We start from the raw sequence: 16,513 nt of genomic DNA on the forward strand, positions 1-16,513 counted from the left end.
GGCTAAGAAATTTTGAAAAAAAATGATAAAGTAGGGTTATTCCTAGTTCCAAGATTAATTAGAGAATTATAGTATACAAAATACTATGGTACAGCACATGTATTATCTAGTAGAACAATGAAACAGAGCAGATGGACCCAAAAATATTTTCATGTATATGAAACCTTAATTTATAACAAAAATTGCATTGCAAATAAAGAAATGATTAAAGGAAATTTGGCTGCCTGCAAAGAAAAATAAATTCCTACTACCTCACACTGTAAAAAAGCAATAAAGAGTAACTGAGGATGTTTTGCATATCTAAAGTGAAAAACTTTTAGAAGATAATAGAGACTTTCTTCCTAATGGCAAAATATGAAAGAACTGTGAAAAAACAAACAAAGCAACAAAACCATTTAAACACAAAACCAAAACTGTAGTGTAAAAGACTAACAAATTTGACCACATTACAATCAAAATAAAACTTTTGTTCAAAAAATTATATAAACAAAACCAATATGAAGACTGAAAGTAGATATTTGTTATGCATATAAAAGATATGGATTAGGATTCAGTATGTGTGTTATGTATATATGTATATATTATTTTTCTAAAAGTCCTGAAAAAATTCAGAATTTGCAGAAGTGTGACAAAATTATTATACTGCTGATAGAATAGCAGTACATAAAATGTTAGATTAAACAGTTTCAAGACTAATTTGACAGTAACAACTAAATTTGAAAATTTGCATTATGTTTGATTGCTCATTGGCTAATGATTCCAACATATCCTAAATATTCTACTATATTCTAGCTAAATTCTTTTATCCATGTGTGAAGTTGTGTAAAAAATGTTTATTTTAGCTTTGTTTATAATAATGTAAATTGGAAAACTATATTTATGATAGATTAATACATAATTTTAATATATTCACTAATATAAATTAAACTATATGGATGAAGAAGAATTATTTGATTTACATTAAACATCTGTTTTTGATGACAGTTCCTAGCAAATTAGTAAAGGTAAGGCCTTTCCTTAATTTTGTAAAGATTGTATTAAAAATTATTTTACTTATAGGTGAAATTTTGGCACATGCCTTTTAAGATCAGGATTGACAAGGATGTGTACTATTAATATTTAACATAGCATTGGTCTCAGTTAATATATAGGGAAAGAAAATGGAGTAAGAGGTACAGTGATTGGAAGGGAAAGAATAAGACAAATTATTTGTATACAATTTGAATATGTATGCAGAAAATCTGACGGAATCAACATAAATGTTTGAACTAATAAGAATTACTCTAGATCACCAATAATTAATCATAAATACACAATAGCAACAAAGCAAGAAAAATAATATCACTCATAATAAAAAACTAGACAGTATCTTAGGTTTAACTTGTAAAATAACCAAGATATCCATGGCAACTTTTAGACTCTATTAAAGGGCATAAAAGGAAATCTGAATAAATGTAGAATCATTCTGTGCTTTGTAGTGAAACAATTTAAATATAAAAATAGAAATCTAATAAAATTCTGATTAAATTACCAGCTAGATATTTTTGAGGAACTCAATATAATTATTTGAACATTCATATGAAATAATAGAGAACTTTCCACATCCAAGTCAACTTTGAAAAGGAGCAAGGAAAGTTTTGGTGTTCATTTGTGTTGCTCACTAATTATTTCTATTTCTCTGCTCCTTTGTGACACAGTTGACCCTTTGACTAGTTCTAGCCAGTGAGTCATGGATGGTCAAGATGTGTGCCATTTTTGGACTGAACATTTAACTGCTGGTGTGAGACTTGTAGAGTTCTCTTTTCCTCCAGACATGGCAGTCAGCAAGGGGGAAAATTGTGACTCCCCATCAGCCTGAGATAATGTGACTAAAAAGAGCAGAGACCCTGCCAACCTTTACTGAATATGTACAGCGAGAGAGAATAAAATCTTTCAGTTTTTTTAAATTAACTTTTTTTATTGACATACTGTTGATTTACAGTGTTTTAGTTTCAGGTGTACAGCAAATTGAATATATGTACATATATATATGCTTTTTCAGATTTTTTTCCATGATAGGTTATCACAAGATATTGAATATAGTTCCCTGTGCTATACAGTACATCCTTGTTGGTTATCTATTTTATATATAGTACTGTGTATCTGTTCATATGAAATTCCTAATTTATCCCTTCCCCTACCCCTTTCCTCTTTTGTAACAATAAGTTTGTTTTCTGTGTCTGTGAGTCTTTTTCTGTTTTGTAAATAAGTTCACTTGTATCTTTTTTTTTTTTTTTTAGATTCCACATGTAAGTGATATTATATGATACTTGTCTTCCTCTGACTTACTTCACTTAGTATGATAATCTCTTTTGGTAGTGTTTCTTACTGCAGCAGAATCTAATCTATCCTGACTGAAACAAGGGTGAGGTTACCCTGCAAGGTGTTAAAATATAAAGACAAAAGAGTCTGGTACTTGTGCAAGATTAAAGGAACAATGACATAGAATACAAAGCATAGAGATAGACCCAGGAATATATGAGAACTCAAAGTGGCACCACAAATCAAAGGGGACTGTTTCATAGATGGAATTGGGAGAATGTCTCCCTATAGAGAAAAAGCAAACAAACCCTGGATTACTGTCTGACTTTATATGCAACAGGGGATGTCCCGCGAAGCCCTAGTGGGAAGCAGGTAACACATTCAAAGGGGTAGTTTAAAAGAATTTAATGACCATTTACAAGGTGGGGAAGGTTAAAGGAACTAACAAGGAAAGGTGATGCTTATTAAGGACCAGACACAACAAAAAGCCATTCCTACCCTGGGTCTAATAAAGCATGGGGAGGGAAGCTATTGCCAGAACCCAGCAATATATACAGCATGGTACAGGAGATTGCAGACAGGAGTGGTAGCCTTTGTAACAAGGCACAGCTACTGCAAAACTAGCTGACAGAGAGGATGGAGTCAAAGAAGGCAAAAAATAGCCCAGCTCTCCTCCTACCCTCACATCTCCTGCTGGCTCTTCATTTCTAAAACCTCACAGAAGTCATATAAGGTAAGGATACCCAAGTGATGAAGTGCAAGCAAGTGTTCTTGGGGCAAAGCAGGTAAGACTGATGAAGAGGGGAACCGGAGTGGCTAATATATACACATACAGTCCAAGTGGGCTGAGAATACAAAACTGAGGTAGAATTATAGTGTGCTTTTTAATCTAGCATGGCAGTTAAGGACAAGGAAGACAAAGTGATTGCTGCAAAAATTGTATTGAGGAATTGAATGGTTTTATAGAATGGAACAAATATTGCATTAGTAGTAAGTGAAAAACTGGAGAATTGGTTAAAACTGAGAGGCGGATCAAAAGTACTGCATGTTAAGAGTGGTAGAATTAATCTAAGCACAAAGAAAGCAAAATGATATAAGTAACCTAGTGGGCCAATGGAAACATATGACTCTCATTCAGGTGGTTTTCTCAGGTTTCTTCAGAGGTTACCTGACTGCCTGATCACCATCCGCTCCTGTGAGAAAATGGGGATTATTCTACAGTGGATTGGTAGCTTCACTCTTACAGAGACAAACTTTTTTTTTTTTTTCACAAGAACTTCTAGTTTCTCTAACATTATACTATTACCTGATTTTATTTTCTAAAATCATTGCATGACGATGCTAAGGTTTCTCTCTAAAAAGAGAATATGTGTAGACCCATCACTTCTCCTGGGTGGGTAATCTTCCTGGTTTTAGATCAAATGTCAAGAAGTTTAGATGGGAGGTGTAGTCAATGCATTGTGAACTCAGGAAGCTAGCCTTGTCTTCTTAAACTTGACGCTTCTCTGGAAAAGAACATTACTTCCCTCTTGTTATATCATACCAGCTCTCCCATTTCACTCATTTTAGGATTTGTTTTCCTGACACATCTGAGGGATATTTCATAACTGCAAATATTTAAAATGTAATATCCTCTTAGGATTTCAATTTTTATTCTCTAACAGCGGATGTTTTTTTTGTTTTTGTGAGGATTTTGGCGTTTTGGGGGGGGTTTTTAGGTCTCATACCAGATAATGGATAGGAGGCTTTAATTAAAAGGTTTTTTTTTAAGAGCTCTGGTTATTTCCAGTCACAGCAAAATGAATGCTAAGAATCATGTACCAAAAAGACAAAAGATGCCAAAAACACTGAAGATCAATCAGAAAAATCTATTTTTTCCTTCTGAAATGATATTCTTTCTGGCTTTGTCTCAGAAAGAAAGGCTTTCTTTATGTAAGAAGACAGAGAATGTTCAGGCCTGGCCTACTTTCACAAAACTCTTAAATCATATTAGACCCAAATGACTGCCTTATTGTATAAAATATCTCCTTGAATCTGGGTTATTTCAAATAAGGGCCTTAATGAAAGCTTACAGAACTCTTTTGACTTGCAAAAAAAACTTAATGAAAACATAACAAAAGGCCTCCTCCTTGGGCTGCATTCAGCCCTGAGACATGACCATGTACTAGGATGTCTCCCCATGCCTTTGAATAACAGAGGCTTGTATATGCACGTAAACAGAGAATGCAATTAATAAACTGACAAAAAGCATTTATTTGGGGTGAAAACCATAGGTTTGAAAAAAGATTCCAAAATATCTCCAGATCTATGGCCTCAGCTTAGTTTAATGGGAGGAGCATGGACTTTCAAGTCGAGCCTTATCAATCACTTTCTTAAGAGCTAAATGAAAACGATACCTAATTTGTAGGTTTGCTGTAAATATTAGAGAAAATTTTACAAATTCATTCATTAAACATCTAATATATTCTAGGTGTCTTTTCTGTGGGCTAAAAAGACCAGGATACATAAGGAACAGTCTTTACCCTTTAAAGGCTGTAGTAGTCTACATAATGTGCCTGGAATAGGAGAGTTGTTTAAGAAATTGAATGCATTGTGGATACTATTGAGTATATTGGATTCCCTACATGCAGCACATCAAGAAGTATATGATCACAAACTAATGCTTTGGAAAGGAAATGGGTGAGCATTTGCTCCTGTCTGTACCTGGTCTTTCCAGCACAACTTCCCCACAAAACCTGAAATTTCCTCCCCCCAACACAGGCATGCTCACAAGCATATACATGAATTTGGCACATAATCACTGTTACATAATAGATAATCAAAATTTTGGCAATAACCTTAGGGTGTCTTGCTGGAAACATCTAATCTAGCTATGTGACTTTTGGCAGATTAATCAACCTGAACTTTAAGGTCTCTTTTCTTGAAAGTGAAGCTAGTCATACCTCTGTCTATTTCAAATGGTTTAGGAAAAATTGAGATGATATGACTGACATTTACATGTTATTTTAGTTTTTTGTTTGTTTTTTAATTGAAGTATTGTTTATTTGCCATGTTGTGTTAATTTCTGCTGTACAGCAAAGTAACTCAGTTACACACATATATATATAACTCAGTTATAATGTGTATACATATACACTTTCTTTTTTAATATATTTTCCATTATGGTTTACCATAGGATATTAAATACAGTTCTCTGTGCTGTACATGTGTTATTTTAAAATTTGTTTAATCTGTGTTCTTTATCCATAATATTATAGTAATATTTATTCAATTGGTTACAGATGAATATATACTTAAACTGTTAGAGAGTAGAAAATTATATTTTGTGAAATGTATTTTGGATGAGGATTCATTTCTTTTGAAAACCAAATATACTGAATTGTCCTATAAAGGAATTATTTATATCTAATCACAAAGTATTTCACACAGCCTGTCTTGGGAATTCTCTAACACTTTATTAATGGTATGTTTTAGTAAAAAGTTCTGGACCCAAGCATTTACAGTCATCTGTTATATACAAAGGTAGCAAAGAAGTCAGATAATGGAGCTGGCTGCATGGTGTCATTCTCATTGTATGAGCAAGCTGACTTATGGAGAGTCAATGTCAGGAGATCTTACAGTGAGAGTACTTGGAATAGAATTTAATACAATATAAAATGAAGAAATTAGTTTCATTTTTGCTTCCTCCTTTCAAACATTAGATTACTAGTATAAACCTTTAAAAACTAATTCTTCACTCCTTCTATTCAGTCCTGCATATAAAGTGTTCTATACAGGTAAGAAACTTTGTCCAGAAAACATGTTTCTGAGAACTAAGTTTAAAACATATCAATGACTTGAATACAGCCACTAAAAAACAACAATATACTAGGAGATGAAATTCAATACAAATAAGATTACCAGACTTGTTAAAAGATCTAGTAGCTTTCCCTGCTGCTCAAGGACATGGTGTAAAGAAAAAGGAAGTACCAATTTTAGCTAATTATTGAGTACCACCATCAAATTAGTGATTACCACTTTGAACTTTTGGAAGAGAGAGAGAGAATTTCAGCATGGAAGGTAAAATTTATTATAGGCTGTAGGGTAGGGTTGATACACATGGTTGCAAATTATAGAGAGACTGTTGAATAGAACAAGCTATAGTTAGCTCACTTCCTTTCTCTGAAAGGCTCAGTGAAGTAGAAGAAGACCTTTTATTAAAGAAATTTCCATTTTAAAAGTCTTAATTTATATGGATATATCAAGACATGTTTTTTGTTTTGTTTGTTTACTTTGAATAGATTGAGCAATTGACGTAATTGTATAGATACACTTGCTAGGTGTAAACTGTCAATTACTTCTAGAACTGATCTTCCATTGCATCAAATGTTGAGACATAAAAAAGAATTAATGCTTATTGAATAATTACCATTTTAGGCATTCCGCTAACAATTTGCCATTGTTGTGCTAGCTTTTTTTTAGAGGATCATCACTTAGACTAAAACTGATAGAGTAAAATTAATCGAAATGAAGGAAAATACAATTATACATGAGGAAATATACATCACTACTTTGGCTATTAACAGGTATTAGTACATTATTAAGACCTTCTATAACGAGAAGGTTAAGAATACCTGAGTAAACAGACAAAATTATCTAGGATAGATGATGCTTAGTAGAGGGTCAAGACTAAATAATATTTAGATAATATCATAAAATGTCTAAAAAATTATTATTCTATAAAGTTGAAAGATATTATAAATGGTCTATAAATAATCTTATTACGTATTTTTACTTTACAATATGAGGAAATACAAAACAGAGATATTTAATGACAGGCCTGCCATCCCATAGGGCTAGAAGCCAGAATTCCTGGTTTTTAATCCATCTTAATTCTATATTGGATTTTTCTTTTTTTTTTTTTTTCTTTTTTTGCAGTGCACGGGCCTCTCACTGCTGTGGCCTCTCCCGTTGCGGAGCACAGGCTCAGCGGCCATAGCTCACGCGCCCAGCCGCTCCGCGGCATGTGGGATCTTCCCGCACCGGGACACGAACCCGTGGCCCCTGCATTGGCAGGCGGACTCTCAACCAGTGCGCCACCAGGGAAGCCCCTATATTGGATTTTTCTTAGACTTGGAATGAGTGATAGGAGCTAGGTAATAAATTGTGAGGTGATAGACTGTCAGAGCTAAATATGCGCCTTACCTAAAGCCAGTTCAGACTGTATAAGCTAGTACCAGTGACCTGCAACATTGCTATGTAGTATTTATTAACGAAAATTTGCAAATGCAAAGAAATCTAAGTGTTGAGAATTTTATTCCCTCTGTTCTCTAAAGAGATTTTTGCCAGAAATGGTCTTGCATTGGCAAAAGCTGTTCAAGTTGCAATATAATGCTTACAGTTTTGGGAAAAAGTAAACCTCAATTTGTACTCCATCCAGTTAAGTGTTAAAAATACCAATAGTGCAAATAAAAAAGAAATATTTTCTTAATCAATAGACACTTCTTTTACTTTGTGTGTATGAGTCAATTCCGTACAGACTCTCATATAATTATGAATATTTCAGAAAGTATTTATTGCTGTTGTTTTGTTCTTTAGTATAAATATCCTGTATAATCGATCTAGTGTATAAAGGTAGACGATAACTTCTAGCTATTGTTTAACCAACTAAAATAATTGTTTGCTATGCCTTCCCTGCTTTCTAAAGTCCTATATCTGGGTAAAATAAAATAGCAAAATAGCCCCTGAAAAATCCTTTCATCCTGATAATAGTTTTTTAAAATATTTTTAAATGAATATTTCCATGAATGAGCCAGTATTCTACAAATATTATTCATAAGAAAATATAAAGTGTTCATGAGAGAACAGAGCCCTGTGCTTAAAGTAAGAAGATCTAGAGTAAAGTTCTGCCTAGGACGCTAAACAATTTGGCAAGTTACTTAAAACATGCAAGCCACTATTTTCTCATCTGTAAAATGGGGATTTTACCAACTTTATTTCTTGTGAAATACTGATTGTGTTCTGTTAATTGCAATTTTTTCTTAAAATATATTTTACTAAAAATATAAAGTAGTTGGAGATATAGATATAGGTATGTGTATAAATGTTGCTTACAGCAACAACATGTACATTTTTTCAAAGATAAAATATATGTAAACTCTTTTTTAAGAAAACAAAAAAGTGGAAAGAACCCTGCATATCTTAAAGGAGAATAAAGCACTGGAGATTGTGAAAAAAAGAAAGCTGTGCTTCATTTAGTATGATAATCTCTAGGTCCATCCATGTTGCTGCAAATGTCATTATTTCATTATTTTTTTATAGCTGAGTAGTATTCTGTTATATATACATATATTGATCACATCTTCTTTATTCTTCTGTTGATGGGCATTTAAGTTGTTTCCATGTCTTTGCTATTGTACATAGTGCTGCTATGAACATTGGGGTATATGTATCTTTTTTAATTATAGCTTTGTCCAGATATGTGCCCAGGAGTGGTATTGCTGGATCATGTGACAACTCTATTTTTAGTTTTTTGAGGAACTTCTATACTGTTTTCCATAGTGGCTGCACCAATTTACACTCCAACCAACAGTGTAGGAAGGTTCCCTTTTCTTCACACGCTCTCCAGCATTTGTTATTTGTAGACTTTTTAATGATGGCCATTCTGACTGGTGTAGTTTTGATTTGCATTTCTCGAATAATTAGTGATGTTGAGCATCTTTTCATGTGCCTATTGGCCATCTGTATGTCTTCTTTGGAGAAATGTCTACTTAGGTCTTCTGCCCATTTTTCGACTGGGATGTTTTGTTGTTGTTGTTACTGAGTTGTATGAGTTGCTTGTATATTTTGGAAGTTAAGCCCATGTGGGTCACATTGTTTGCAAATATTTTCTCCCATTCCATAGGTTGCCTTTTCATTTTGTTTATGGTTTCCTTTGCTGTGCAAAAGCTTGTAAGTTTGATTAGGTCCCATTTGCTTATCTTTGCTTTTATTTCTCTTGCCTTGGGAGACTGACCTAAGAAAACATTGGTATTACTTATGTCAGAGAATGTTCTACCTATGTTCTCTTGTAGGAGTTTTATGGTGTCATGTCTTATATTTAAGTGTTTAAGCCATTTTGAGTTTATTTTTGTGTATGGTGTGAGGGTGTGTTCTAACTTCATTGATTTACATGTGGCTATCCAGCTTTCCCTATACCACTCCACACAGAAACTACTAGAACTGATCAATGAATTCGGCAAGGTAGCAGGATACAAGATTAACATACAGAAATCTGTTGCAGTTCTTTACAGTAACAGTGAAACATCAGAAAGAGAAAGTAAAAACACACTCCCTTTTAAAATTGCATCAAGGGCTTCCCTGATGGCACAGTAGTTAAGAATCCTCCTGCTAATGCAGGGGACACGGGTTCGAGCCCTGGTCTGGGAAGATCCCACATGCCGTGGAGCAACAAAGCCCATGCACCACAACTACTGAGCCCACATGTCACCATTACTGAAGCCCACGCACCTAGAGCCTGTGCTCCACAACAGAGAATTCACTGCAATGAGAAGCTTGTGCACCACAATGAAGAGTAGACCCTGCTTGCCGCAACTAGAGAAGACCCGCATTCAGCAGTGAAGACCCAACACAGCCAAAAATAAAATAAATAAAAATAAAAAATTATAAAATAAAATTGCATCCAAAAAAAAAAAAATACTTAGGAATAAACCTGACCAAGGAGGCAAAAGACTTACATGCTGAGAACTATAAAACATTAATAAAGGAAATTGAAGATGATTTAAGGAAATGGAAAAATATCCCATGCTCTTGGATTGGAAGAATTAATATTGTTAAAATGGCAATACTATCCAAAGCAATCTACAGATTTAATGCTATCCCTATCAAATTACCCATGACATTTTTCACAGAACTAGAGCAAATAATCCTAAAATTTACATGGAACCATAAAAGACCCAGAATTCCAAAACAATCCTGAGGAAAAAGAACAAAGATGGAGGCATAACCCTCCCAGACTTCAGACAATACTACAAAGTTACAGTAATCAAAACAGCATGGTACTGGCACAGAAACAGACATATGGATCAATGAAACAGAATAGAGAGCCTAGCAATAAACCCACACACCTATGGTCAATTAATCTTGGACAAAGGGGCAAGAATATACAATGGAGAAAAGATAGTCTTCTTTCTACTCTTAATCATAGCTATGTATCATGTTGTAAGATAAATATCTTCTCCAGAGTAGGATTAATTTTTATTCTTTTAATACAACCAAAACATAAATTTGGGGACACCGAGAGACCTGGTGGTCAAAGGCTGGTCAAAGCAATTTTTACTGCCCATTTACTCTCTACTCCAAACACAATGACAAAATACCCACACATGACCTCTATGTGTGCATTGTCTTCTTCAGTTCAGAAGCCCAAGCAGATCTGTAGTTGCTCACCCCCCACCCACCACTCTCCCTCACCCTGTGGAGAGAGTGAAAACAGAGGTTTTTGTCACCATCCATATGCATCTGTTTCCAATGACAAAGGTATTCTGAACCAGTGAAAGGGCAAGCACGATTTACAGTGACAAATCATAATTAATGCAAGCGTCCTTTGAGATCACCTCAGTAGGTATGTATGTTCCTCTTCTCCTTTAGTAGAAACAATAAAGAACAATCTGGAGTAAGAAAACCTTAACAAGAACTTCACAAGTATCACACTGTGAAGCATGTGAATTTAACCTTCCAAGAAAAATATAGGCAGTGTGATGCTTTGAGAACTTTAGTCAGCAAGTGTTTAATTCTACCTTTCTTCTGAAGCGAGAAAGTGGTAAACAGCAACAATAAATTTTATATGCTTGGCATGTTGGAGCTTTATTGGAATATGACCTATAACAGTGAATTTTTCCCAGAAAAACATTGTCTTGCTGTTTCATTTCATCATGTTCAGTGGTGTGATCAATTCTGTCCACAACTCCTATTGACTCCAAATAGTGGGAGTATTTTCTTTGACTCCCTCCTTATCAGGTAGAATACTCTTTTTCCCTTCCATCCCAGTTGCTCTTTGAGAGATGGAGCAGTAGTAGTTCTATCCAATTTTCTTTGCCTTTGGAGGAAAGAAATAGAGCTGTTTCACAGATTTGCTGCCCTGATTGACTACGTTTTACTCTCTCTTGAGATTTGATTTAAATGTTTTTTGGTTTTGTTTTTGCTTTTGTTTTGCCAGCATTCACTCAACCAAGCCCAGGTATGTCTTACTCCAATGGGAAGACTCTCTCAGCTTTGGATTTTGCTCCTCCTTAACCTTGGATCCCCAGTAAATGGGGAGCACTCGATGTTTTTCCTATTTTCAGTGAAACTCTCAGATCTTCCTAGTGATGAGCCAAAGCTGCCACTCTCAAGGGTTTAGTATGACTTTTCTGGGGCTGCCTAAGCTCATTGTTTATCCACTTCTCTGTGCTGGGGACTTGGTGATAATTCTCAGGGTTTTGGCAATTCATCTCTCTTTTCCTGGCAGAATTTTGTGATACGTGGTATGGTTGGGGATGCTGCTAAGCTGAGCCTTCCCAGAATCTGCCTTTCTGTTCCTACACACCACTCAGCATTTTCTGGCAGGAGACTATTCTTTGGTTAGTTGCTACTGGCTAATACTTTCCTAAATTTTACTTTTTCCCCTAGTTTTCCTAGGTATTAAAGAAAGGAGATTCTAATATCTGTCTTGTTTTCTCATTTTTATATTGAAGATTCTTCATTTTCCTGCAAAGTTCTTTAAAATAAAACAGATTGATTTGAATGGGTTTGTTTATATTTATTTCAAATCGTTCAGTAACCTGAGCTAGATGGTCCCTCACAAGTTCAAAGAAATATATTAGACATGTTTGCTGTTTCTGCCTGTCAAGAATATGTAGACAGAATGTGAGCTGATAGTAATAGGGTATATCCAGGACACTAAAATGTTTACACCAAGTCACTGAGAGGAGAGTAGTGTCATAGTTAAAAGGCCACATGCCATTTGTAAATCATAATATTAAGGCCACATGTTATTGACTAAATTCATTATTGATTTTTCTATTTTATTCATGCTAGTCAAAGTACCAGAATTTTGTTTCATTAATTTTATCTACTATTTTTCTATTTTTTCTATATGCTGCCTCATTAATTTCTGTGTATATTTTTATTATTTATTTTCTTGTACTTTCTTTTATATTACTTTGTTGTTCTTTTTCTAGCTTTTGGAATTGGAAGTTTAAATCAATTGTATTTTTTAAAATTTTGTTGATGGAATATTAATGCATATGTGCACTTTCTTCTGATCACTGCTTTAAATGATATAGGTGTTTAAAACTGGTGATTTTCCTCTGATCATTATTTTCATTCTCATCGATTCTGATAGTGTTTTCATTATCATTGATTTTCAGGATTTCTGTATTTTCTCATTGTATTTTGCTGTTAAGCCAAGAATTGTTTCATTAAAGCCTTTGTGTGTTATCAGACAATGTATTAGCTTCATTTTATAGAACTTACCATTGTCTACTTTGTAAGTCAATACATAATCAATCAATATGATTCATGTTCCATATTTAATTGAGGAAAATATATTTTCTCTCTTATCAGGGTGTAGTGTTTAATATATACATCCTGAGATCTGCTGTATTGGTTATGGTGTCTCAGTATTCTATCTTTATGTATTTTAGTCTACTTCACCTGTCTTATAGTGAAAGTACTGTGTTAAAGTATTTTATTATTATTCTCTTTATTCTGGCTTTCATCTCCTACATCTTTACACTTTATTTTCTAGTTTCAACCTATTTTAGTGGTACATAGATATTCATAATTGTTGTCTTTTCATTATGATTTATGGATGTTTAATTTTATAAAATGTCCTTTTTTTGTCTTGTTTACTACATTTCGAACTGATTTCTATTTAGCTTCACAATAAGATATCAACCCCTACTCTCTTATTGTTTCCATACATCTGGCATGCGTACAATTTATGTGTTTGTGACTATTTGAAACAAAACTAAGTTTTAGCATAGCATAGCTCATAAGCTTTGCTTTATGGGCCAATCTGAATATCTTTTTAAAAATGTCCTCACTGAGCCTGTTCATGTTTATTGATATGACAGATATATTTGATCAAAACTCTGCATTTTGTTTTACAACTGTTGTGTATATGATGTTAGATTTGTTGTGTTTCTTCCTCCATTTGGTGTCTTTAATTTTTAAAATTTCTTTTGTAATTAAGAAAGCTTTGTATCTTTGTTCCAATGATTGTCTTTTTTTTATACCTTTTATTATGTTTGCTCTTCTTACTTACCATTTACCATCTGTCTTGTCAATTTTAAATAGTATAAACTTGTCACCTACCATTTACCTATACAAAAATCAACAATCTCATTCTGCCTGTCCCTTTCTCTTCCTTCGTCATCCATCTCTTTCCGTTTCATCCTTTATACTCTATCAGAATACATGACAATTACATGCTGCCCTTCTACCCACTTATATTCTCTCTTATTTTAGTCTCAGTTCTACAATTAAATATATTAAATATTCACCATCACTCCTTTGGCTGAAGTCTCTCTAGTTATCTCTTTGATGTGATGAAATTCATCCTCTCATATGTTTCTTGAGAATGAACTTTTCTATGGTATTCTTGAGTTCCTTATGCTTAAACTTATAGGCTTGCTGCTTGAAATACACTTTAGCTGTATAAAAAATCCTTGGCTTGCACTTTATTTTCTTGAATTTCTCAAGGGTAAAGCTAACACCCAGCTACTGTGAAGTATCTATGATCATTGGCTGCTGAATTATCACGATTTAACTAGTCTAGAAGATCTGTGTTTCAGTTTATAAAACATATGGAGGGCAACTTTGCCTATTTGGGGAACTTAGTGTTTTGAAAGAAGGAAGCGAGCAGGCCGAAGTATGGTATTGGTAGATATTTTTCCACATGTCAGGGTACATCTAGACATGAAAATATAAGTTAATTAAAACAAAAATTAATGCAGGGAAGAAATGCATTCTAAAAATCCATATCCAAAATTGTGATAAAATTAAATCAAAATGATTAAACAACCACCATCTAATAGATTTTGTACATGATGCTTTTGTTACTTTAATTTCCTATTGGAGATTACTCAACTATATTCTTTAACAGTTAGTCTCAAAGCATGTTTCAGAAATCCCCGTGGGTCCCCAAGACGGTTGAAGTGCATCCAGGTCAAAATTATTTTTTAAGTATACTAGGATATTATTTACCATTTTACCGTGTTGACATTTACATTGATAATGAAAAAGCAATGCGGCAGAAAACTGCTGGTGACTTAGCATAAATCAGGGCAGCAGCAGCAAATTGTACTAATAGTGACTGTATTTATTTATTTTTTACCACCATGCACTTATATGAAAAACTTGCCTGTTTCACTTAACAATATCCTTGATAAAGAAATTAAAATTCTTGTTATTAAACCTAGACCCTTAAGTACATGTGTTTCTAATAGTCTATGTTCTAGAATATTCTGTGTGATAAAATGGGAATTACACATAAAGCACTTCTGCTGCATACCAAAATATGAAGGTTGACTTGAGAAAACATGTTAGTGCAATTTTTTTGAGTTGCAAGCTGATCCAACCTTTCTTTTACAAGAAATATCATTTTTACTTGAAAGACAACTGACAGATAAACTCTGCCTATTCAAACTTTGGTAGAGTTAGCCCTTGGTATCCATGGGAGATTGTTTCCAGGAGACTCCCCAACCTCCACAAATACCAAAATCTGCTTACACTAAAGTCCCTTATATAAAATGATGTAACATTTGCATAAAACCTATGCACATCCTTCCATATACTTTAAATCATCTCTAGATTACTTATAATACCTAATACAATGTAAATGTTATGTAAATAGTTACCTGCATGTGGCAAATTCAAGTTTCGTTCTTTTGAACTTTCTGGAAAAAAATTCTTTTGATATTTTGATCTTCGCTTGGTTGGATCCATGGATGCAGAAGCCATGCATGCAGAAGGGTGACTGTATTCAGCTGCCATTTTCTCAGAAATTAACAAAGTGAGTTTTTCAGTTTGAGAAAAACAATTGGCAATAGTTGTTGTCAATAACAAAAATCAACTTTTAAGTAAAAATAAAATTTTCCAAAACTTATACCTGCCTCCCTGAGCTTGCCAGCTTTTCAATAGTCAGACTTTTTTTATGATATCGATGTTGATATTAACAAATGTGCTTTTAATATTGTATGAATTGTGTCCATGTTTTGAAGACCTGCATAACTCAGTAAACCAGTATTTTCCAAAATGAACAATATAGGATGTTACCAATTCAGGCATAGTTTACTTGTCCATTCAAGGTGCAAGATAGACAATTGTATTTTAAAGTAACATTCCAAAGGTTCATTGATACGATTTCAGATTCACATTTACACTAATCTTAAAGAAACTACCACTTTTCGAGTGTTAATGTAGTATCAAAGATTGTCCACAGTTGTCTGAAAGGATATTAAAATACTCCTTCCCTTTCCAACTATATATATATCTGTGTGAGACTGTCATATATTTCAAATAAAACAGCATATTGATCTGGATTTAACGTAGAAACAGGTATGAGAATCCAGCTGTCCACTATTAAGCCAAGCACTAATGAAATTTGAAAAATATAAAATGTCACTCACTATTTTTTGTTGCTTTGGAAAATACAGTTATTTTTCATTAAAATACTTATTTGTAGGTATATTATTGTCATTTCAACTGAATCAATCAATAAATTTTTAACTGTCAATTTTTTCTTTTTAATTAGAAATTTTAATGTTCTTTGAGTACCACCATTTTTTTTAAGAGTATAAAGAAATCCTGAGATGGAAACGTTTGAGAACAAATGATCTACATCCATGTTAAAGACCTTTAATAGATTCCTATTGTTCTAAAGATGAAACCCAAATTCTTAACATAGTACCACTTAACAATATCTTATAATCACACGAATATTTACTTAGTTCCTCAGTCCCATGATGTTGCCTTTTGTGAACACATTGTTCCTTCTCTTTATAATGTTTTTCCCTGTCCATGTCACCTAGTGAATTCTTTCTTATTCTTCTGGTTTCAGCTCATGAAGACCTTTCCTAAGCTTTCTTGTAACCATGGTTTTGTACTTCAGAACCTTTCCCCTCTTTCTAATTGTACACTTATTGACGAAAATATTTCATTAATGGATTTCTTCCCAATAGACAGGAAA

General features: G+C 33.6%; 1 protein-coding gene across 3 annotated transcripts in view; it reads left to right on the top strand.

The window, feature by feature from the left end:
- Nucleotides 1-16,513, top strand: part of PCLO (piccolo presynaptic cytomatrix protein) — a 378,181-nt gene that overhangs the window by 353,528 nt on the left and 8,140 nt on the right. The window lies entirely within an intron of this gene.

Source organism: Kogia breviceps, chromosome 9, assembly GCF_026419965.1.
Source record: "Kogia breviceps isolate mKogBre1 chromosome 9, mKogBre1 haplotype 1, whole genome shotgun sequence".
NCBI classification, from domain to species: domain Eukaryota; kingdom Metazoa; phylum Chordata; class Mammalia; order Artiodactyla; family Physeteridae; genus Kogia; species Kogia breviceps.